The sequence below is a fragment of the Pinus tabuliformis genome, chromosome X (genome assembly GCF_031772625.1).
Source record: "Pinus tabuliformis cultivar Carrire ecotype Pingquan chromosome X, CPIR1, whole genome shotgun sequence".
NCBI classification, from domain to species: domain Eukaryota; kingdom Viridiplantae; phylum Streptophyta; class Pinopsida; order Pinales; family Pinaceae; genus Pinus; species Pinus tabuliformis.
The window spans coordinates 1,293,971,674-1,293,997,440 of NC_142308.1; the positions used below are offsets into that span (position 1 = coordinate 1,293,971,674).

A 25,767-nucleotide genomic window follows, 5' to 3' on the forward strand; every position below is an offset into this window, starting at 1 on the left:
TTGAACATGTTAAATGAGTGGTCCTTGTTTTTCAAGAAGAAAATCCATGTCTTGCTAAAGAATTCATCCACAAAGATTATATAGTAAAGGTAGCCACCATGAGAGGTCACCAGCATGGGTCCTGTTGACCACTAGAGTGGCACCTGATGATTATATGAATACTCTGTTATCCCCCACAATGTCTCAGGCTTAGAGGAATTAACAGAGGTAACCACAGACCAAGCTTTTAGTTTGGTAGCTAGCCCTACCAAACCAGAGAGGGCTCTCTCTATGAAATCAAAGCCAACAGATGACTGAGATGTAAAGGATTTTAGGCTAGATAGCTAGGCTCAGGTAGGTTTTGGAAAATTTAGGGTTTTGATGTTGGATAAGGGAGAAAAACTAGGTAGCTAGGTCAGAGGGTCAAAGGATTATAGCAGCAAAGATATGAAGGAGAAAGGTAGCAGTACTTTTGTGATGGATTTTAGGTTTTGTCAGTGTAGTATGGTGTTCAGAAGAAACATAAAGGTCTTAATGAGCATGAAACATGAATTCATTAAGCAGGAGTGAAAATAACATATAATAATTTTCCATCAAAACAGATCTTAGTGAAAAGAATTATGTTTATAAACTACAAGGAAAATTATTGAAGAGATGATGAATGGAAAAGGAAGCTAAATATCATTCATATATAGTAATAATAGAGGAAAAACAACAACATAAACTTACTGCACAGGGTTTCCTAAATAATATTTGCAAACTATCCTTTGATTTCCAAAAATCTCAAATATAGGCTACAGTGGTTCTCTCCTCAGATGTCCAACCCTTGAAAATGATTATAAAAGGCCTCATATAGGCTCTGAAGATGAAATCCTCCTTAGGAGGTCGAATTTCCAGCAAAGAAAGTCAAATACATGCACCTATCTGATCATTGCTACATACTAGGGAGGTTACTCAACCATTTCTTCTTTTATCTAACTATCACAAGATATTTATCCGAAGCATTAAATGGAGGATAATGCACCTATTTACCCATATAGTAACCCATTTACATTTACATTTGACCATTTACATTCATCCACTTTCACCTTTTGACTTTTACAAAAGTCAAACTAGAAACTCTGAAAAATTACACAATGAAAATTTTAATTAAAATCTCAGAAAATTGCAAAAGCGTAGCACCAAGTTTGAGGCCATTTTTAGGTGTCTTCCTGAAGTCAAAATTGAAATCTGAAAGAATGGTAAACTAGCCTTGTCTATCTAGTTTCCAGAACATCTTGAATTTTTGAAAATTACCCATGGGAAGGCCTCCAAAAACGCATTCTCCCAAGGTGTCTCCAGAAGGGTCGTTCCAGGCTGAAAAGGGTCGCGTCAAGCCCAAAAGGGTTGCATCATCCAGCGAATGGGTCACGCCTATTGAGAGTTGATTTTGGCAGACTTTTAGGAGTCCATTCTGCATTCTAAAAGCTGGGTCAAGTAGCCCCACATGTCTACTTTCCAATGAGCCATCAAGCTCCAAAAAATACCCATGGGAAGGCCTCCAAAACTTGATTTTTCCAACCTTACTCAGAAGCGCCGCGCCAGTCTAAATTTAGTGGCAGAGGCATGAAAAAGGTGAGGTTTTTTGAGTTTCTAATCAGAATAGGAAGCTTTTATGCAAAACAAAGCTGATATTTGGCATGTATTCATCCATGTAGGAAAGACTTCATTTGGATTTCCGGGGAAAAAGGGTCACACCTCTGCGTGGCGCTTCTGTGTGCCATTCCCTGCAAAATTTCAAAAAAATTCAAATTGCTCCAAAAGTTTCAAAATTTGTTCCTTGGCTACTATGGATGATAGGGTAAACATTCTGGGATGTTTTAGCCACCGATTTCATTCTTTTACCCCTTTTTCTTGACTCCCTTTGCTTGTCTTGGGCTTCTTTGAGTCTTGCTTTCGATTTCCTGATTTTGTTTTGAGCAACCTGATTCCTTGTTTGATAGTGGTGGGCCATGTGCCTCAACATTTGATTGTCCCTGTTAGCCTTGTCAAGAAGCTTCTCTAGATGGCCATTGACTTTGCCTACCCAATATTCCCTGTCTTTATTGATTTCCATAACAATTCTGTCTTCAATACTCAAATCCTCATTTAGTAGGTGTTTGGTCAATTTAGTGATGTCTAAATTGCAACTTTTAAATGTCAACCCGGGGCTCGTAAGCTGATGAAGTGATGTGTACTGTATGTACTTAGGCAACTGTTTCTTAAGTTTTTGTCGTTTTTAACTTTTTAAGTTTGTTTTCAAATCTATTTCTCCTACAGTGATGTGATGGAAATGAAATAAAGTGAGTGAAGTGTGTGTGATTGTGATGAGTTCTAGATGATTTCTTAAAACTTAAAAGTAATCTACAAGAAAGCTTCGAACAACAACTGAAATGAAATTAACTCTTAAAGGAAAAATGAAGGCATCAAATAAAAGACCAATGGCATTGGCCCAGTACCTCTACTGCTGATAAAAATGAGATTGAAAATGACATCTACATTAACTCAATTAAAAACAAGAACAACTACTTTAACTCTTCAATTAAATCTTAAGCAATGTACAATCTAAGTGACAAATCACACTACTTAATTTCCCCTTAACCTTTCTGCCTTCAGCTGGATTGATCATATAAGAAAGAGTTATGAGAAAGTTAGCAATGTGAGTCTTAAAACAAAATAAACCAAGCTGCACTAAGTGATGTTCTGGCTCCACTAAAAGTTAGTTGATTATGATAAAAAGAGCCATTAAAAGATAAACAATTTGATAAGCTATGAGCAGAAAATAAAGTACAAACTAAAGCAATGATACTAATGGAAATCAAAATAAAGATCAGCAGTCTAGATAAGACGATCACAAATGCCACTAGCTGTAAAAAGAGAAGAAAGAAAACTGTCCCGGGCACCTAAGAAATCTGCAAAAACACACTGATCAGTCATGGAAGAGTGCAGAAATGTAATCAGCAGAATTCAAAGTTATATACAACTATTGTACATGATAAAAACATAGCAATCAAAAGCATTCTGTACAACTATTATACATAAACTGATAAGAAGAAATGCAAGAAATGAAAAGCACTGTACAGGCCTTAAGTAAACAGGGGCCCTCTGCCTACTCCAGCCAGCTTAAAAGATCAGTTACACGCTTAGAAACAGAACGGTCTTCTCATATATTATGTAGCAAAATAGAAAGTACAGTGGGGTTCAAAAATTACATATCAGCAGCTAACTAATCAGCGTTCAGAGACGCTTTATTTATAGCAGAGAAAACAAAACTAACTTAACACAAACTACGCTATTCTATCAGCTGTGTAAAAACACGTAATCTAGCACAGTCCTCGGATTTAGGCAACGGTCGTGGTGGGCATTAAATCTTCTGTTGGATTCGTGTTTCCCATCATCTGCGTGGCTGAGGAAGAGGCCAGTTGTTCTTCACGTGCTCTAAAACCGAACACGCAGAGCCGTGCCACCGCCAATGACCTCTGTTTGACCGTAGTTGCCCCCTCGTTGACCATGGGTTTTTATGACTGGTTTGGCTGAGCTGGAAGGACACACACCATGTCCTTGGTTCCACGAACTTGCCCATGTGGCTCTTCTGCCCGGAGGACACCTGGAACATGCCGTTTAATAAAACAGCTGCGGAATCCGGGGTTGGCTGCGGAAACCGGGATCAGCTGCGGAAACCCTGTGTGAGCTGCGGAAAGTGCAGCACTTGAACCAAAATTCTAAACCAACAACACAGTCATTAGCATAATTAACAAACCATGTAAAAAGTCCTAAAATACAATGATTTGAGCAATTTGATGGAGGGAATGAGTGGCAAAAGAAGAAATGAATAGGAAAAGGAGGCTGAGAGGATGTGTAAAGAAGTGCAGGTTTGAGGCTCAACATACCCCCACTGTGAAGGTGTTGCATGTCCTCATGCAACCAAAACTTTGTCATTGTTGTTCAGTCCATGTGTTCAGATGCTTCTGCCAAAACATCTAGCCTTCTTTTCTTTCTTCTTGTTGCCAAAATTGTTCTTGGTTTCTTAACCAAACACTTGAATTTCAAATTGATCAAGGCCCTGCTCAGTTTCTTGCATTTTCTCTTCAATTTTCTGTTCTTCTTCTGCCAGAGTCCTAAGTGAAGCATGGTGTTGTCATGGACAATTTTGTCCACCTTGCTTTGTTCTTTCAATGCTTCGTTTTCTTGTTTTATATGCCGGTTCAGGACTTCTAGCTCAAACATCTCTTGTTTCAAAGATTGGACCTGTTCATTAAGAGGCAATATAGTGCTTGGACCTGCAACTGATTGCTCTAAGGTCTCCAAATAATTGTATACCTCCTGCTGGTCAGGGTCAATTTCAGGTGATCTCTTTGGGCTATGCTCAAAATCAAATTCTGTTTGAAGTTCTGGCTGAAAGGGGCTCTCTTCCCGTGGAGGAGTGGACTCAAGGTCAATCTGAGTTGGAGCCTTTTCAGGTGTACTTTCTCCCAAATCAATGAAATGTGACTGTTTTACTTTAGTCACACTCATTCTTTCTTTAATTCTACTGCTTCTTCTCACTTGTGCACTAGTGCTCTTTGGCTGGACACTCTGTTTTTCTTTTTGTTTCTTCTTTGAGAGGGCAGCAGCTTGAAGTTGTGAGAGTCTATTAGCCAAGGTTTGATAGTCTTCTTCTATTGAAGGTTCAGGTGATGGACATGATTCTTGAACAATTGCTTTCCCTTTCTCCTTTTTCTGTTTCTTAGCTTTATCTCTCTTTACCTCTTCTTCCTGAGTAGTCTCCTGAGTTTCTACAATAGGAGGATCTTGGGCTGCAACATCTCTTTTCATTCTCCTACTTCTTTTTGGGACTCTAGGAGAACTGCTAGCGGAAGCTTCAGTTACCTCTTGAAAATGATTCCTGACTAAAAACTTTTCCCATGTATCATTGTTGTTTTTCAATTGGTCTTCTATGAGCATTCTAATGAACCCGTGATGATACAAGTGAGGTTCAATATGGCCTATATTCTTTTGGACAGTGGAACTCATTTTCGTTAGGCTTCTTAACAGAAAATAGGGTAAATTGATGGCATGGCCTTCCATGAAGTTCATCATAATTCTAGCATGGTACATATACATAGTGCCAAAGCGGCCCTCACATGTAACAAACTTTTGAACAAGTAATAACAATGCAGTCCATTCTTCCTTAATCACATGTACAAGAATCCCTTTGGTGAATATTGAAGTGTCCATACCTGGGTTCTTAAGCATATCTTTCCATCCCTGATCTTCCACTGTTCTGTTCTTAAACCATCGGTCTCCCACCTGAGGTAAGCTGGTTGCTGTTGCTATGGAGTTCTCTGTGATTGTGAATTTCAGGTCCCCTACTTCCACAGTGTGTCCATTGAATGATCGAGCAAACGCTTTCGTTACCTCCTTATCATATCCTCTGAATTTTTGGATGAACTTCAACCATTTTGCCTTCTTTAATGCTTCCTTTGTCTGTGGGTATCCTTCTAGATACTTTGAACCTTCAGGTTCAGCTCTAAGCAGCTTCCCCATCTTCGACTCTTAACTTCGGCTGAAGCTTTGACTGTGTATGGATGCTCAAGGAGGATGCTCACGGGAAAAACAGATGGACTACGGCTGTAAGTGGAATAGCCGCAATGTAATGCAAGGCAATACGGGTTTGAAACGGAACTGTGGAGTTTGAAACAGAGCTGCGGGGTTTGAAACAGAGCTGTGGAATTTACAGCGAAAATGAGAGTGGAAATGCTGTGAGTGCGAGGGAGTAGAAGACAAACACGAGAATGAGTTCAAATGTGTGCGGAAAGAGAATGGAATAACGACCGAATCCCTTGAAGTTCGGGTGGCTTACGCACACGTTTTAGCATTGGCTGCGGAGATCGTGGTTGAGAAGAGACGTAGTACGATAGGTCTCTTCTTCCTTGTACGACTCATAAATGAAAGCGCAGTCTCAACTTGAGTTTGAACTAAGAGTGATTATGAGACCGTTAGGAGGGTATGAGGTGGATGAAGGATTATCGTGGAGGAGAAGTGGGATGATCTTGCCGAATCATTGCATTTAGTGGCTCTATCCATGATTTAATAATTATGCATAAAATGACATTTAAATGGTTGTTTGGAAAAGATTTTGATCATACCTTCATGGGTTTGCCATTTGTTGATTAAGGTTGTTGATCCATGATTGCTTTTTGTTCCTGCAGGTGCCTCCTATCCTTGTTGTCTTTGGTGATGATGATGATGTTAATCTTTTTGAAACAGAGTGCTGCTAGCTGTAGAGACAGAGTGGTGTTGGCTGCGGAAATCGTTTTTGGCTGCGAAAACTGGTGCGAGCTGCGGAAACGGTTTCCAGCCGCGGAAACTAAACATCTCCCTTTTAACTGCACAAAATTAGTTAGAAAAAGACTAACTGAATGGAAATAGTCCTGAAAGGGACTTTTATTAATGGAATGAGATGGAGTGAATGGAGTGAAGTGGAAAAATGAAATGGAATGAAGTGAAATGGAGATGGAAAATGATGAAGGTGAAGTGAAATGGAATGAAAATGAAGTGAGGATGGAAAGAGATTTTTTTGGAAAATATAGAGTGTCAGGTGTCCCTGATTTTCACTCCATATTTTCTGTATAAGACCGCCAATCTGAGATTGGTTTTCAGGTTTATACATTTTTTTTTTTTTTTTTTTATTTTTTTCAATTCAGAAAGAAACTAAGATTAGGCTGATGGAGGAGAAGAATTCTTCTCCACTAGCCTCATTGCAGAATTTTCTTGGAATATTTTGACAAAGTCCTCTTTTGAGAGTGGCTTATGATAAATTTTCAATCGGTGGCCATTCACAATGAGAGGAGTTTGAAACTCATCAATAGTCTTGATTCGAACTGCTCCATTACTAAAGACTTCATCAATCTCATATGGCCCAATCCAATGAGTTTGAAATTTCCCTTTGAAGTCTTTAAACTTTGAATCAAACAGTAGCGCCCAATCTCCCTTTTGAAACTTCTCCTTTTTGATATATCGGTCATGCCACTTAGTTCTTTGGTACTGAACTAGATCGGTCCTTAGAATTGCATCTTGTCTTATTTCATCTAGCCCATTTAGCTGCTCCATTCTGTGCTTTTGGGCTTCTGATAGACTCATCCCCAACTGAACTGCCATCTTGAAAGTCTTGATTTGAAACTCAATGGGGAGCAAGACTTCTTTCCCATAAACAAGTTCATAGGGAGAATGTCCTGTTGTGTTCCTCCATGTAGTTCTATAGGCCCATAAGGCTTCAGGAAGCCTTTCTGCCCAATCTCTTCTGTGGAGATGAATAGTCTTGGTGATGATGCTTTCAAGAACTTTGTTTGTAGATTCCACTTGACCATTTGCTTGCGGATGGTATGGAGTAGATTTTCTATGCTTGATTTTGTATTCCTCCATCAGCTTCTCCATCAATTTAGATGTAAATTGACTTCCCTGATCTGTCACAATTTCTCTTGGGACACCAAAACGAGTAAAAATATCCTCAAAAAGAAATTGAACAACTGAATTTTCAGTGGTAGAAGGCAATGCCTTGGCTTCTACCCACTTAGTAACATAATCAGTGCAAACCAATATATACTTTTTTTGTTTAGATGGTTGATTGATAGGTCCAACGAAATCTAAAGCCCATTTCTCAAAGGGTTCGCTGAGTACCTGTGGCTGTAGTGGCATTTCATTTAAAGGAGTTGGTCTCCCAACTCTTTGGCAGTTGTCACACCTTCTAACATATTGCTTTGCATCTTTGAAGAGAGAAGGCCAATAATATCCTAAAGAAAGGATTTTATAGGCCGTCCTCTTGTCAGCAAAGTGTCCACCACACGGTTCATCATGACATGCCTTAATGATGTCAGGCATTTCATCTTCCCGAACACATCTTCTGATCACACAATCTAGCCTTGTTTTGAACAATTCATTAGAAATCCAAGAATACTTTGAGCTCTCCTGAATGATTTTCCTTTTCTCATTAGGAAATAAGTGTGGAGGTAGCTTCCCTGTAACCAAATAGTTAGCAATATCTGCATACCAAGGAGTTTTAGTAGTTACTGCAAACAGATATTCATCTGGAAACTTATCCTCTACGAGAGAATCTTCGTTAGTATTTTGAATTCTAGACAAGAAATCAGCTACTGTATTTTGTTTTCCTGGTCTATCTAACACAGTAATATTGAATTCTTGTAGAAGTAAAAGCCATCTTGTAACTCTGCCATTAGTAACAGGTTTGTTCATGAGATATTTAATTGCAGAATGATTAGTATGGACAAAAGTTTCATAGCCTGTTATATAGTGTCTAAACTTGTTGATTGCATGAACAACGGCTAAGAACTCTTTTTCAGTCACAGTATAATTTAACTCAGTGGGAGTCAAATTTTTACTGGTGTAATAAATGGCATAAGGAACTAAATCCTTTTGACCCAACACAGCTCCTAGAGCTGTATCTGAAGCATCTGTAGAAATGTGGAAAGGGAGTTTCCAATTTGGCCCTCTCAAAATGGGTGCTTCAGTTATTCTAGTTTTTAAAGTTTCAAATGCAGATTGACAGTCAGGATCCCACTTGAATTCACAGTCTTTGGTAAGTAATTTGAAGAGTGGAGATGCTATCTTGGTGAAGTTCTCAATAAATCTTCTATAATACCCAGTAAACCCAAGAAAACTTCTAACATCTTTTTGACAATTTGGAATAGGTAACTTGGAGATGACTTCGACTTTTGATCTATCAACTTTGATTCCATCTCCTGAAATATGATGTCCTAAAACAATCCCTTCAGTAAACATCATAAAACATTTTTCATAACTTAATGAAAGATTTGTTTCTTTACATCTTACGAGGACTTTTTCCAAATTTTCTAATGCCTCTTCAAATGAATTACCATAAACTGTAAAATCATCCATATAGACCTCTACACAATCATGAATTAGATCAAAAAGATTCCTAGTACTGCCCTTTGAAATGTTGCAGATGCATTACATAACCCAAAAGGAAGTACTCGGTAAGCAAAAGTTCCCCATGGACAGGTAAATGTGGTCTTGTCCTGGTCTTCAGGTGCTACCTGAATTTGATTGTAACCACTAAAACCATCCAAAAATGAGAAATACTTTTTTCTTGCTAGAGTATCTAATACTTGATCAATAAAGGGTAAAGGAAAGTGATCCTTCAAAGTTGCTTTGTTCAATTCTCTGTAATCAATGCAAACCCTCCATTTACCATTCTTTTTAGGTACTATAACCAAAGGGGAAACCCACCGGCTATCTGAAATAGGGTAAATGAAGTTTACATTAAGTAACTTTTGGAGCTCTTCTTTCACTATCTCCCTAAGATTTGGATTCATCCTTCTTTGAGGTTGTTTGATTGGTCTACTGTTTTCCTCAATGTAGATGTGATGAATGCAAGTCTTAGGATCAATACCTTTCATATCAGTATACTCCCATGCAAATGCAGTAGAATGTCTTTGCAAGATTTTGGTTAGCTCTTCCTGTTGTGATTTTTCCAAGTTTTTATTGATGTTTAATGTTTTTCCTGGAAAGATCTCAATGGCAAAACTACCAAACTCTTCCATAGAGAAAAGAGACATTTGTCTAGATGATAGACACTCTATGTCAGAATCCAACTGAAATTGTGTGGAGTCATATTCTGAAGATGGTTCAAAATTTTCTAATGTGTTCAGAATTTGACTATCTTCACTAATCTCAGAAATGGTAAAGACAGGTTGTATAGTATCTTCATCATCAACCCACTCATTATCTCCTATTTCTGTGATTGCTTTTGCTGGAGGATACAGATTGAACTTCTTTGTCGAATTACCATCAGAAATGTACATATCCCCAGACCTACAACTTATGAAAGCATCAGCTGTGGCTAGCCAAGGTCTTCCTAAAATAAGAGGATGTCCTCCTAGATTACTCTTGGGAGTTAAAATCATGAAATCCACTGGATATTCCCAAGAATCTAAGGAGACAGGAATGTCTTCTAATACACCATCTGGTTTAATAATTGATCGATCTGCAAGTTGCAATAAAGTAGGTGTAAAAAGAAGATTAGGAAGTTTTAGCTGTTCCATAGTTTGCCTGCTCATAATGTTAATAGCAGCCCCTAAATCAATCAAAGTATTTGGTATTTCTACCCCATTGATATGTGTTTTGACAATTGGACTACCGGGATCTACATATTTCTGCATAGTAATCTTTCCCATCATGATGTCTGCAATTTTTCCTACCAGGTGGATCCTTCTGGTATCTCTTGGTTTCCTTCCTGGTCTTTTAAGGCTCAACTCCTTTATTGTTTTCGCTAGAATAGGAATTTCCTTAATGGCTTGTAACAAGGGAATCTTGATACAGACATTCTTCAATTCATCTAGGAAATTATAGTCAGGCAACCAAATTTGTTTTTCCACTCCTTTGTCAATTTGTAATCTTTCAGGAAAAGGAGGTGTGGATAGAGATGTAGGTTGCTCAACTATAGGAGTTGTGGGGGTTAATTCTTTTTCTTTTCCTTTTTGAGCGTCTGGGTTTTGAAGAGATGCTTCAGAACCCTTATTGGCATCAAGAGATTCTTCCTCAAAAATGCTTTGCTCTTGAGTTTTTATAGAAGGTTTGTCTAGGACTCTACCTGATCTGAGTTGTACTTCATTGAGAGGAACAATCATATAGGTAGGAAAAGGTTGTCCTTCCATCATGTAAGCATTTTGAGGATTTTTATTGTTGGGGTTTGGCAATGGCTGAGAAGGAAGTTGATTTGACTTCTGTTGGAATAGAAGCAAGAGTTGAGAATTTTGATTCTGTTGAGAAGGTTGTTGTTGTTGTGGAAATGGTAATGATAGTTGTGGATTTTGATTTGGAAGTTGTGGAGCTTGTTGGTTTTGAAAAGATGGAGGATATTGGTAGAACTGAGCAAATCTCCCATAAGGATTCTGCATACCTTGTACCCAAGCTTGAAAAGGATTTTGAGGTTGGGGCCAAGGTTGTTGCCAAGGGTTTAACAACTCTATGAATTTTGTTGCCCCTGCCAAGGTCTCCTTGCAACAAAACAGAGAGATTCAAGTGTACTTGGATCTTCTTGAAAGACAGCTTTGAGCCCAGGGATTGAAGGACAATCCTTGGTCTCATGATTCTCTGAGCAAATTACACATGTCTCTACAACTTTTGCTTCCAAGGGACATTCCCTTAGAGCATGTTTCTTTCTACACTTTGGGAAAAAGATGGCCAAAGCCTCAGCTTCTGCTTTCTGCTTATTGTGAATCTTAAGAGTGTCTAGTTGTTCAATAAGACTCCCTAAGATGTCAGTTTTAAATTCATCAAGCATACTGCCAATCTCAGCCCTACTTACTGATCTAGTTGCAGATTTGTTTGCTCTGAGGAGAGAAGGATCTCTAGGCCCTTTTTGAGTTTTAGATTTCCTCCTTGAGAGATGGACACATAGTTCTGCTATATCATTGAGTGAAAGTTGAGATATATCTCCCTTCCCCATCATGTTTAAAATGTCTATCCATTCATCTCTAATGGCTTTTAACAAAAGGGCTTTCAAGGTCTCCTCATCTAAGTTGTTCATTTTTGCTCTTTTCAAATTGTATTGAAATCTTTCAAGCAAATCCTCCAAATTTTCATCTTCCTTTTGTACCATTTTGAATACCTCATCCTTATGATTGGTGGGCATACAATAGTCCAGGTACCTATCCAAAAATGTTTGTTTCATATCATTCCAAGACCTAATGGATTGAGTGAGTAATCCCATGAACCACTTCAGAGCTGCTCCTTTCAATGTTGAAGGAAACAATTTGAGTTTTCGAGAGTCTTCCAGATAATCATAAGTTCGACAAACGACTTCAAACTCAAATAGAAATGTTTCAGGGTCCTCATTCCTCATTCCATGGAAATTTGGGAGGACAGATGGTGAGATGTTTTTCATGGTGGCTCGGGAGTCCTCATCGACTATAGGAAACCCGAATGAGTTATCTCCATCCCTATTTCCCCCAATGCTACCTCGACCTCCTCCATTGTTTCCTCCTCCTCCTCCTCTACCTCTACCTCTACCAACTCCTTCTTCTGTCATAGTAGTTTCCCTAGAGACTTCAGAGTCTTCTGGTTCTTCTACAAAGGGTGAATGAGAAGGAATTTCTCCCTCTTCTTCAGATAATTCTACTTCTTCAATTACAGTTTGTCCTTCTGTAGAAGGAAGGAAAGGATCTCTTTCTGATTCAAATTCAATAGAAGGTGTGGGAGAGTCAATTCTTGCCTCTTGAATTCCAGGAATCCTAGGGCTAGGAGTGTCAGTTGGAGATGAGGGAGGTGTCTCTTGTCTATTCCTTGAAGTAGATGGACTTGTAAAAATCGAACTCTTGGCTCTAGCTAAAAACCTTCCCCTAGAATCTCTTGCTCTATGCATGTCATTTTTTTATTTTCCTTCAAGTCAGGATAATAATTCTCTTTTTGATCTTCCAGGTCACTCTAGGTGCAAGAAGAGAGCATACTCAAGAAACTATTAAACCAATAACTTTCTCTTTTTTGATCCTCCAGATCACTCTAGGTGCAAGAGGAGAGCATACTTTGAGAGATTATTAATTTTCCTTCCTTGAAATTTCTTGTTTTTTTTTTTAAGAATTGGCTACCTAATTTTCACTTCCCCGGAAACGGCGCCAAAATGTTTGGTCAATTTAGTGATGTCTAAATTGCAACTTTTAAATGTCAACCCGGGGCTCGTAAGCTGATGAAGTGATGTGTACTGTATGTACTTAGGCAACTGTTTCTCAAGTTTTTGTCGTTTTTAACTTTTTAAGTTTGTTTTCAAATCTATTTCTCCTACAGTGATGTGATGGAAATGAAATAAAGTGAGTGAAGTGTGTGTGATTGTGATGAGTTCTAGATGATTTTTTAAAACTTAAAAGTAATCTACAAGAAAGCTTCGAACAACAACTGAAATGAAATTAACTCTTAAAGGAAAAATGAAGGCATCAAATAAAAGACCAATGGCATTGGCCCAGTACCTCTACCGCTGATAAAAATGAGATTGAAAATGACATCTACATTAACTCAATTAAAAACAATAACAACTACTTTAACTCTTCAATTAAATCTTAAGCAATGTACAATCTAAGTGACAAATCACACTACTTAATTTCCCCTTAACCTTTCTGCGTTCAGCTGGATTGATCATATAAGAAAGAGTTATGAGCAAGTTAGCAATGTGAGTCTTAAAACAAAATAAACCAAGCTGCACTAAGTGATGTTTTGGCTCCACTAAAAGTTAGTTGATTATGATAAAAAGAGCCATTAAAAGATAAACAACTTGATAAGCTATGAGCAGAAAATAAAGTACAAACTAAAGCAATGATACTAATGGAAATCAAAATAAAGATCAGCAGTCTAGATAAGACGATCACAAATGCCACTAGCTGTAAAAAGAGAAGAAAGAAAACTGTCCCGGGCACCTAAGAAATCTGCAAAAACACACTGATCAGTCATGGAAGAGTGCAGAAATGTAATCAGCAGAATTCAAAGTTATATACAACTATTGTACATGATAAAAACATCGCAATCAAAAGCATTCTATACAACTATTCTACATAAACTGATAAGAAGAAATGCAAGAAATGAAAAGCACTGTACAGGCCTTAAGTAAACAGGGGCCCTCTGCCTACTCCAGCCAGCTTAAAAGATCAGTTACACGCTTAGAAACAGAACGGTCTTCTCATATATTATGTAGCAAAATAGAAAGTACAGTGGGGTTCAAAAATTACATATCAGCAGCTAACTAATCAGCGTTCAAAGACGCTTTATTTATAGCAGAGAAAACAAAACTAACTTAACACAAACTACGTTATTCTATCAGCTGTGTAAAAACACGTAATCTAGCACAGTCCTCGGATTTAGGCAACGGTCGTGGTGGGCATTAAATCTTCTGTTGGATTCGTGTTTCCCATCATCTGCGTGGCTGAGGAAGAGGCCAGCTGTTCTTCACGTGCTCTAAAACCGAACACGCAGAGCCGTGCCACCGCCAATGACCTCTGTTTGACCGTAGTTGCCCCCTCGTTGACCATGGGTTTTTATGACTGGTTTGGCTGAGCTGGAAGGACACACACCATGTTCCTTGGTTCCACGAACTTGCCCATGTGGCTCTTCTGCCCGAGGACACCTGGAACATGACGTTTAATAAAATAGCTGCAGAATCCGGGGTTGGCTGCGGAAACCGGGATCAGCTGCGGAAACCCTGTGTGAGCTGCGGAAAGTGCAACACTTGAACCAAAATTCTAAACCAACAACACAGTCATTAGCATAATTAAAAAACCATGTAAAAAGTCCTAAAATACAATGATTTGAGCAATTTGATGGAGGGAATGAGTGGCAAAAGAAGGAAATGAATAGGAAAAGGAGGCTGAGAGGATGTGTAAAGAAGTGCAGGTTTGAGGCTCAACAATAGGTTTTGGTCTCTTTCTTTCTACAATGCCCTTTTAGGACTTTGAAGTACTTATTACATATAAAAACATAAAATTACATTTTAAATCAAAATTTATTGAAGAAACTTGTTGATTACCACTCCTTTGCTGGATTTTATGCATGAATTGAAAGTTTTAGTGACTTGGAAACCCTAATGACCTAATGGAGACACTGAACTGAATGAAATCATGATGGTGATGACTGACATGATGATGATAGTCTCTTAATGATAATACACTTAGCTGAGTGATGAAAGTGACCGACATGTGAAATTTTTGAGAGAGTTGAAATAACCCTAGACACACTAATGAGTGACCAAAGTTTTTGAATATAAGACCTAGTGAAATGACAAAAACTTGACCTTAAACCCTAATGGACATTCTAAAAGAGAACATTTGATCACTGGTGGAAGGAAAAAACCACTGACACTAACAGATTCCACGAGCAAGGATGATCCAGAGGACACTTGTACCATCAGATAACATAAGTCAACAAAGTTTTTTAACTCTACTTCTATCTTCTCATCATCTTTCTTGTACCTAGATTCCACAACCTGTGGAGAATTGTAATAAGTGATATTAGTAATAATGAGTTTTTGAGTCTATAATAGGCCTAGGATGTTGGGACTCAATTAGAAAACAAGTACACCTTGAAGTGTTTTTTTATCTGGTTAATTATCCTTTTCCTTTTCAGAGGCGGATAATTTTTTGGGTTTTTTTTCACTCACTTTTTACCCCAAAGTTGGGGTGATGGTTTGAAGGTTGAGCCCCTAACACATCTTAGTGTCTAGATTCGATTAATATTACCATACTAGATCACACAAAAAAAATCGTGAAATTTGGCTAGGTCTAAGTAGGATTTTTTATTATTAAAAATTTAATGCAAAATGAGATTTTTTAATTATTTTCTATGTAATGATATAAATAAGTGGCCTTAGGAAATATTTGAGGCGTGTGACTACTCGAAATTATTCCTCAAAGGCCCATTATTATCCTAATACCCACTTTAAGGGTCAAAAAACAACTTATAGTCCCTCAAAAGCTGATTTTCCGAATGACAGTGGCAAAAATGAAGACAAATTAAAAAAAATCAATAATTGGAAAAAAATTATAATTTCTTCCAAAGCCAAAGAAAGTCAAACAAGTGACATGGAAATTAAAGTGAAGGTCAAAGGTGATGTGGCAATCATGTGGGGCCCACTAAGAAAGCTACAACTCAAGTCAGCGCTCTAAATACAAGTCAAAGGTTCCACGTTGAGTTTATGAGGCACATCAAATTGTTAAAGTTCAACTTTTGATTTAATATTAAATCAAATGTATGTAATTAAAATGCAAGGCATATAAAGTTAAGCCTTAATAAAGTGAGGACCCCACCTCACTATACCCTATGAATAAATCAGCCAACATTTAAGGAGATACACACATGCATAATAGAAACTTCCACGCATCAAGCAATAGGACTCTCGACACAGATGGAAGGGACGGTCTAATGTTCAGTCAAGGATAAGATTTTGTGGAGTTTGTCTCCTCCACTTTCCTCCATATGGCTCATACGCATTGCCACGATTGGAAGGAACCTCCATGCATCATGTTCAATTGCTTGTTATCTACAACCAGTACGCAGAATTTGAAGACAGGAGTGGGACATTGTTTTGGTGGGGATTTGTTGCCATGTTTCAAGGGACTTTTCTCCCCAAATATTCCATTCGAACTACACTTGGCAGGCTTGGTGATATGCTCAGTCAGTAAGGAAAAACACTGTTAGTCAAAGAAGATATACACAACAGTCATATCAGCCACTTGTTTGATCACTACTACATTTGGATCTACTCCATGATGCCACTTGTTGACACAACCTATATTGGGAGCGGCTCCCAAAGTTCTATCTAACAGAGCCTCGAGCTCTCATTTGTATCAAAAATTGAAAGCGAGCTATTGTACTTAGGGAATCGTTGCTCTTATGTATACTTATGTTATATTGCAATAAAAGGCTTTGGGGATTCACATATGAGGTGTTGTTCTTGAGCAAGACAATATCTTGATCATTGTGTTTCATTTTCTATTTATACTATTGTGTTCATTAGTTTCCATTATGACTTTAAAGATTTGTTAATGTGCAGTTATCTCACATTGACATTTGGTTTTGAAAGTTTGCTCTAGATAAAGTTTTAGTTGATTTTCCAAAAAAATATCTAAGATATTTTTATCATTGTATTTCTTTTAATCCATGTGGATCTAATGTTTATTCGAAGTTGTGTAGAGACATTTCTTAGATTAAGACTCAAGCGTGGGGAAATTCTTGGAAGAATCATCCCACTCTTGAGCAAGTTTATTGAAGAACCTACATTTGTCATACCCCAAGGTCTCATCTCACGATTTTGTCTTGCAGGAATCCTTGGTTTTTAGCTTGTGTTTCAAAATCCAATTTCAATTAAAATCATTTGTCTCAATTTCTTGTGCTAATAACGATTTTATTTCGCTACTGAAAAACATGTTGAAAATTAGGCAAAAATTGGAGTTTTGCTCCAATTCCTTAGCCTAAATTTTGTAGAATATTTGTATATTATATTTGCTAACTTTCCTCTTTGTTTTACACTAAGGTTGAGTGTGGGTTTTGCAGAAAATTCAGATCTTTTTACGGACTATGCTCATCTTTTGTGTTGACAGGATTGAGGAAGCTAAAGTTTGAAACTCTAACTATTTGTTGTAAGACCCCAAGAGCACTTGAGGATCAACTTTAGGGAGGTCGTGGGCAATCTTGGATAGCAGCAAATTAGCTTGGTCGTAGGCCTTTGTGCACTTGTAATTTTCAGATTTCAAGCGTTGTTTCTTAGCCATTGTGGCTGCCACTTCTTGAAAGGAGATCTTGGTTCCTATAGACTCCTATTTTGTAATTGTCTTCCATCTTTTGGGCAGCCCATTAAGGGGTCTTCTACTCATTGTAGAATGCTAATAAAAGATCTATTTTTCTTGTGGGAGCTTGGGTTTTACCCATGGCATCTCTTCTCTCCATTTAGGGAGAGAAACATGTGAGTGAATTAAATTTTGCATCTTCTTGTTTTCCATTTTAATTGCATGCTTAAAATTTACACAACCTCACTCGTCACACTTTTATTTTGTTCAAATAAGTTTGCTACAATTCAACTTAAGGTTTTTCATTTTCAATTTTATATGTTGATTTGAGCTACAAGCACTTTACTTTGAAAAAACTATTTTTCACATGTTCATTAACTTAATTTTCTATAAGTCATTTTAATTTCATATTGCAAATTCAAATCCATTTCTTTTGCAAAGTTAATCAATCTTGAGTTCACTTAATCACAAGTATTGTTATTTACTTACATGTAAGACATCTCTCAAGTTTTATTTGCTTTTGGGTAAATCACAAAACTATCATAAAGCAAAAAAAAAAAAATTCACAAATCCTACATGTGTATGCAATCTTGTGTTTAAAGCAATTTCTATCATTTACTTAACTTTTGCAAATTTACTTGCATGACATAATAGGCATATTAAATTAGTTGCATTTTACAAGCTTCCAAAATCTCATTCAAAATTAACCTCCAACTTAGGTAGGTTGTATAGACATTTAGGGACCCTCCACATCTATTGACTCATCACTGTGAGGTCCAAATTTTTGGGCGAGGGTGGGGTCTGGAAATTGGAGTTTAATTGAAATCTTGTTTTTAGAGTTTAACTAATAAAATCAACCAAGAGCACATTTACATCATCATTTTACTTCACTTGCAATTTCTCATTTTGTTATCTTGATGTATTTTAACAATGTAAACTTTGAAACAGGAACTGATACTATTACCCGTTTCGTAGAGATAGCAAAAGAGTGACCCGATTTTGAAAATGGGGGATGCAGAACACACACAGTTTTTTTAGAGCATAGTTTTTAGTACTTCAAATTTTTTTATGTGCATTATGTTTTAGAATGTTAGTAATATGCATGGTGATTTAAAAAAATGGTGATTTTACATCAGGCCCTTTTTTTAAAAGACCTATTTTTTGACTTTAAATTTTCTAATGTTTGAAATGTAGATAATTATTTTCTAAATTTAACGAATTTTGACACTTTAAATTTTTTATGTCAATTTTTTTATAGAAAAAAAAAACAAATATAAAAATATATTAAAAAAGATTAAAAAACATTGTGTGTGTGTGTATGTGTAAACCATAAAAAGAGTTGACAAAAAAACCAAAAAAAAAAAAAAAACTATAAAATTAAATAACTAAAAATAGAAAAATTTTAAAAAGCATTAACAAAAAACTACAAAAAAATAAATAAATAAAAATAAAAAACAAACTAAAAAAAAGCCAATAAAAATCTAAAAAACTATTAAAATCAAAATTAAAAACATTAAAAAAAAACAAAATAGACTGAGATTAAAAAAAAAAAAAAACAAAACAAAACAAAAAACATTTAAAATTTAAAATATATATATAAACCTAAAAACATTTTAAATTTAAAATATATATATATATATATATATATATATATATAAAAAAAAAAAAACATATATTTTCAATTTTTAAAAAGTAAAAAACATTTAAAACTTTAAAAAACATATATTTACGATTAAAACTTTAAAAAATATATCTTCACATAGCTCCACCACTTAGGGCCACGCCCCTATGGGCGGCCGGGCAGTGGCTATCTGATTCCGAGAATCGGATAGCCACCCCCATGGGCGGTCAGGCAGTGGCTATCTGATTCTCGGAATCGGATAACCACCGCCTGACTACCTGTGGGGGTGGCTATCCGATTCTTGGAATCGATAGTCACCGTCCAGCCACCCCCACGGGTGGCCAAGTGATGGCCATCTGATTCCGAGAATCAGATAGCCACTGCCCGGCCACCCATAGCCACCCCCATGGGCAACCGGGTAATGGCTATTCGATTCCGAGAATTGGATAGCCACCCCCACAAACATCCGGGCAATGGCTATTCGATTCTTAGAATCAGATAGCCACCCCCATGGGTGGTTGGGTGATGACTATTCGATTTCGAGAATCCGATAACCACCCTCACCAACAATCAGGTGGTGGCTATCTGATTTTTGGAATAAGATAACCACCACCTGACCGCCCTTGAGATCGATATCCGATTCTCGGAATCGGATAGCCACTGCTTGGCGGCCCCCATGGGCGGCCGAGCGGTGGCTATCGATTCTGAAAATCAGATAACCACCACCTAGCCACTCACAAGTGGCTGAGTGGTGGCTATCCGATTTTGAGAATCGGATAGCCACCGTCCAACCACCCGTGGGGTGGCCGGGGAGTGGCTATTCGATTCTCGGAATCAAATAGCCACTACCCGACCGCTCGTGGGGGCGGTGGCCGATAAAATTGTTTTTTTTAATAAATTTTTTTTTTTTTAAATACAATAAACATATTTAACAAAATTTATTTTTTATTTAATAAAAACAATTTTATTGTCCACCGCACCCACGAGCGGCCGGATGGTGGCTATTTGATTCCGAGAATCGAATAGCCACTTCCCGACCACCCTCAGTGGGGGCGGTCGAGCGGTGGCTATCCGATTTTGAGAATCAGATAACTACCATCTGGCCACCCCCACAGGCAGCTGAGTGGTGGCTATCCGATTCTGAGAATCAGATAGCCACCACTCAACCGCCTGTGGGGGTGGCCGAGAAGTGGCTATTCGATTCTCGGAATCAAATAGTCACCGCCCCCACGCTCAACCGCCCATGGGGGTGACCGAGAAGTGTCTATTCAATTCTCAGAATCAAATAGCCACCACCCTACTTCTCGTGGGGGCGTTGGCCGGTAAAATTGTTTTTTTAAATAAAAAATAAATTTTGTTTTTTATAAATACAATAAACATATTTAACAAAATTTAGTTTCTATTTAAAAAAAAACAATTTTATCAGCCACAGCCCCCACGCGCGACCGGGCGGTGGCTATTTGATTCCAAGAATCGAATAGCCACTTCCCGGCCACCCCCACAGGCGGTTGGGCAGGGGCTGTCTGATTCTCGGAATCGGATAGCCACCACTCAGCCGCCTGTGGGGGTGGCCGGGTGGTGGTTATCTGATTCTCAGAATCGGATAGCCACCGCTCAGTCGCCCATGGGAATCAGATAGCCACCGCTTAGTCGTTCCCACGGGCGACCGAGCGGTGGCTATCCGATTCTGAGAATTAGATAACCACCACCTAGCCACCCGTGTAAGGACCTGTTGTCACGCCCCTACAACTGCGGTAGTCTTTCAACCACTTATAGCAAGGTGCGGTACCACCGAACACTTTCTTTTCACCAATACTTATGTTCGTGGACGCCTATCCACTTATCCTACTTAGTTTGTGTTTTGCAACCAAGTATTATTAATGTTTCTTTTATACCAATGAACACCCATACACATTCATTATCAACAACAATTATAAACAAAAAACACAATTCCACAGTATAAAAGGAGGGGCAACTCCCTGAACAATGAGTCTGTCCAATAATATATTATACAGTCTTTCAATATTACAAAGCTTTGCAAGTATACTTGGAAACACCAAGTTTCATACTTAGCCAAATTTACAACCTTGTCACGCCTCCATGCGACAACCAAGATTTCCTTGCCCAAGGCGGGCAGGCACGCCCTCACACGAACTGCCTTCCGCACTTCACAACTGAACCTTGTCTTTGTGCACGACGGGCGGGTGACTCCACCAAGTCACTATGACACACCCTTCGCACAACCAGCTTCACCAACGTTTCACCGTGCACTCGGCTTCACCACATTCCACCATTCTCCAAATTCGCACCGGCGGGCGACTCACCAAGTCTCCACCATTTGCCCTTACACGACGGGCAGGCGTTCACCCAAACGACCAAGACACCCATGCCAAGTCTCACCAAAAACCGAGATACGCGCTACCTCCGTGCGACCTTGCCCAAGAGTGGGCGCATTACCAAAATCTGCGCCTTCTTTTCTTGCTGCGTCCACTTACTAGATATGCGCACTTCTCCACATGATGAGCGAAGTTGTTCCCTGTTCAAATGAGTTCCAATGCGTGCTTGTTTATACGAGTGGCAGGGCGAGGTCTTGGCTACCCAGACGACCTGCCCACACCCTCATCTCCATCGCAAACACTTCTAAAACATGAGTCGGCCTTCCTCCAAACGCCCACAAGTAAGGTCGGCCTTGCTACGTTTGTTGGTCGACTGTGGGTTGAGCGTTCATGCTTCCCACGCATATAAAACAACTCGCCCTCATCCTTTATGCGTTCATTATTACATAACTCCACGCGTATGTAAGTCTGAGCTTCGCACTTCGTTCAAACTGCGCGCCCGAGGTATGGACCAACTCGTCGCACCAACCGGAGGTCGTGCCAAGGACTGCAGGTCCTTACATCCTCCTCCACCTGAAATTGTTGTCGCCCTCGACAACACACCATCCTGGTAGCTATCCACGAAGATTCATCAATATCTGTCTTATCCTTGGTCCATGATGTCAACTCCTCAACATACTGCAAACATCCCTGCAACATATGTAGAACTTCTATCTCCATCATGTGTCGTCCCATCCTGTGAACTGTCATCCTTCCTGCCTGCCTGATATCAACATCTCTTTGGTACACTGCTAGCCCCCATGACTTGAACTAGTCGGGTGATCAATCCAACTGTCACGCTCAAATCATAAGAATGTCCATCCTTATGCCTTCACCAGTCTATCTCAGATTCTGCCACATCCTGTACTGACCAAGAATCTCTCCGTGCTTAGGTCCATGGAAATTCCATCCCATCTGCAACATGTCATGATGCTTGATGCCAAGCCATCCCTGCACCATCTGCCATACCTGCTCAACCTGTTTTAAGGACTCACTGCCATGAGCAGCTAACAATGAGCCCCATCTTCTATGTCATCTAAGAAGATGTGGAGGGGGTAGAGCCTGAAGGCTCATCCTCACTAATCATCTCAATCCATCTGTCAGGATTTTCTATCTCCATCCTTTGTACATAAGTGACCTGATCTTCCTCCCGAACATTCGGCCTCACATATGCCTCACCATCATCATCATCATCCTCAACCACTTCTAGCCTTCTTGACAAATCCAAGATACTTTCAGAAAGAGTCTTGATGACCAATCACTGCTCAGTAAGCTTTGTCTCAACCATAGACAACTGCTTACTCATATTTTCCATCCGCTTCTCATCCCCCATTTGCATTACTGTCAACTTACAATCATGCTTTGTCAGTCCAATGGTTGGAACACCAATGGGTACATCCTCCCTTCCATCGTAAATATACAGCCTCTTCAAATGTGGAACAATCATAGCATCGAATTGTTTCAAGAATTCCATTCTCAGCACAACTTCATAGTCATCAATTCGCACTATAGTGAAGTCGACCTTCCCTGTCCACTCACCTAGTGTTGTATCCACCTTTTCAGCTACACCAAGAACACAATCAGGAGGAGAATTGATTGTCATCATCTATGCCTTCACCGGTACAAACTTCAGCCCGACTCTTCTCGCAGTATCTTCACTAATGAAGTTGTGAGTAGCCCCACTATCCACCATAGTGAGTATATCAACACTCCTAATCTTCATCCGAACATACTCCAAACTGTTCCTCTCAGGATCCCTCTGAGAGACCACCTCTGTAGCAGTAGCAGCTCCAAGTATCTGCATCATCCCCACAGAAGCCTCTTCATTCTTTGCATTAGATTGTGCAATAGCAGCCACTTTCGTTCTTGAAGGACAATTCTTCACCGTATGTGGTTCAGCACATATCCAACACTTCAAGGCTTTCTTCATCTTCGACTTATCATCCGATTTCGAAGCATCATCCTTCTTCTTCTCTTTCGGCTTATCGGACTTCTTCTTTCTATCATCAGAAGTCTCATCATAATGCTCCACCAACCTGTCCACAGCAGCAAAAGCTTCCTCAAGTGTTCTAATCCTCTGCCTCTTCACTTCATTGTGTGCCCAAGGCTTCAACCCAATGATGAAATTGAACACCTTGTCCCTCTCCGCCATGTCAGGAAGTTCCAGAACCGCACTTGCAAACTCCCGCTAATATGTCTGTAGGTTCTCTGTCTGCTTTATGAACTTTATCTTCATCCTTGCTTCCCATGTTTCATCCTGAGGACTGAAATGGGTCTACAAAGCTTTCTTCATCTCATCCCACAAAGTAATGTCACCAGCACTGCCATTGGCAATCTGATCCATCATCTTTCGCCACCACATCTTAGCATCCTTTGTCAAGAACTGAGCAGCTACCTTCACCTTTGTTATGAACCAGCTCAAGAAAAAGATAGAAAAGATAGATCCACGCCTTAGAATTCAGCCTCTTCAAGGGGGCAACCTCCTTTACATTACATAAATGAACAATTCTTGGATGATTCAAATGACAAAACCTCATTTTTATATATAGGAGTCTAAGAAGTCACAATATAACCTATCCGACCTAACAATAATAATATAAAGCCACAAAAATAACAAAAAAGGGATTATATGGGGCATAGTAATAACAATATGGGGGCAATAGGGGCACAACAATATTAATAAGGGATACAACTACAATAGTAATGGGGTAATCACTAGTATTATAGGGACCCAACATGCCCCTCTCTTTCAAAAAAGTGTTGTCCTCAACGCTTGAGTAGTTCTGGAAGCTTCTATATAAAATTCTCATCCTCCCATGTGGAATCTTCAGCGGATAAGTTCTTCCACTTGATAAGATACTCTGAAATTAATCGATTTCGTAGCTGTCGAGTTCTTTTTTCTGTGACTGCTTCTGGTTCCAGTATAATTTTTCCTTCCTCTTCAAGTTCTGGCAATATTGTTTGAACTGGGAGCTTGTCGCCTATAACCTTCTTTAAACATGAAACATGGAAAACTGGGTGCAATCGAGAAGCTGCAGGAAGCTCCAATTTGTATGCCATAGTACCAATCTTTTGCGACACCTTGTACGGACCATAATACTTTGGTGATAATTTATTATCTTTCTTAGCTTGCTTGAGGGACGTTTGCTTATATGGTTGTCGCCGTAGGAATACCCAATCACCTACATCAAAACTTCTTTCGCTGCAATGTTGATCTGCCTGTTGTTTCATTCTATTCTATGCCAACATGAGGTTATCCTTTAAGAGTTGGAGGACTTGTTGTTGATGTTCGATGTGATGTTCCACTGCTTGAACCTTAGAATTTTCTCTTAAATATGATGTGATGGATGGTGGCTGATATCCATAAAGTGCCATAAATGGGGTCATTTTTGTTGATGTATGGAAGGAAGTGTTATACCACCATTCGGCTAGAGGCAACCATTTGACCCATTGTGTTTGTTTATCAGATACAAAGCAACGAAGATATCCTTCCAAACATTTGTTTACTATCTCAGTTTGCCCATCAGATTGAGGATGATAAGATGAGCTATGAGCTAAGTGAGTACCAAGACAAGAAAATAATTCTGTCCAAAAATTTCCAGTGAAAATGGAATCTCCGTCACTTACAATAATCTTTGGGTTTCCATGTAGCTTTTGAATTGTTTCCATAAATGCAGAAGAAACTGTATTGGCTTTAAATGGATGTGATAATGCACAAAAGTGTGCATACTTGGTAAGTTTGTCAACTACCACCATGATGACACTTTTTCCCTCAGACTTGGGTAAACCTGTGATAAAATCTATTGAAACCTCCTCCCAACATTGGCTTGGAATGGATAAAGGTTGTAATAGACCCGGTTCTTAATTGTTTCAACTTTATTTTGTTGGCAAACCAAACATTCCGCCACAAACTTTTGAATATCTGATTTAAGGCCATCCCAAAAACATTCCTTCTTAACCCTGTGGTAAGTTTTTAAAAATCCTGAGTGCCCTCCTAAGGGAGAAGTGTGCAATTCCAGAAGAATCTTTTGTTTTAGCTGGGAATTCTTACAGAGGTATAAGCGTCCTTTGTACCATAACGAATCATTTTTTCAGCTAAATGTATTAGACGTACTGGAATCTTGTTGTAACTTTCGAATAAGTGCCCACACTTCTTCGTCATTCTTCCATTCCTCCCTTGCTTCGTTTATCCAATCTGGTTGGATAATAGAAATGGCACACAACAATGCTTCTACATCCTCATTCTTTCTTGAGAGTGCATCTGCCACCACATTTTGCTTTCCTTTTTTGTAGATGATTTCAAAGTCATAACCCAACATCTTTGTGACCCACTTTTGTTGCTCTTCAGAGGATAATCTTTGTTCTAAAAAGTATTTAAGGCTATCATGATCCGTTTTTACCTTGAAGTGTCTTCCCATTAGTTAGGGTCGCCATTTCTTAAGTGCATGGAGTATTGCCAACATTTCCTTCTCATAAATAGCTTTGTGTAAAA

General features: G+C 38.8%; 1 protein-coding gene across 3 annotated transcripts in view; it reads right to left on the reverse strand.

The window, feature by feature from the left end:
• The window catches only part of LOC149144777 (uncharacterized), a 375,115-nt gene that overhangs the window by 53,011 nt on the left and 296,337 nt on the right, over nucleotides 1-25,767 (reverse strand). Inside the window, exon 6 of one of the 3 annotated variants that reach the window (XM_089449643.1) lies at nucleotides 13,181-13,430. The exons of the other annotated variants lie outside the window; for them this stretch is intronic. The gene's annotated coding sequence lies outside the window, so the exon portion shown is untranslated. Of the gene's footprint in view, nucleotides 1-13,180; nucleotides 13,431-25,767 lie in introns of those variants that run through there. 3 annotated transcript variants of the gene reach the window in all.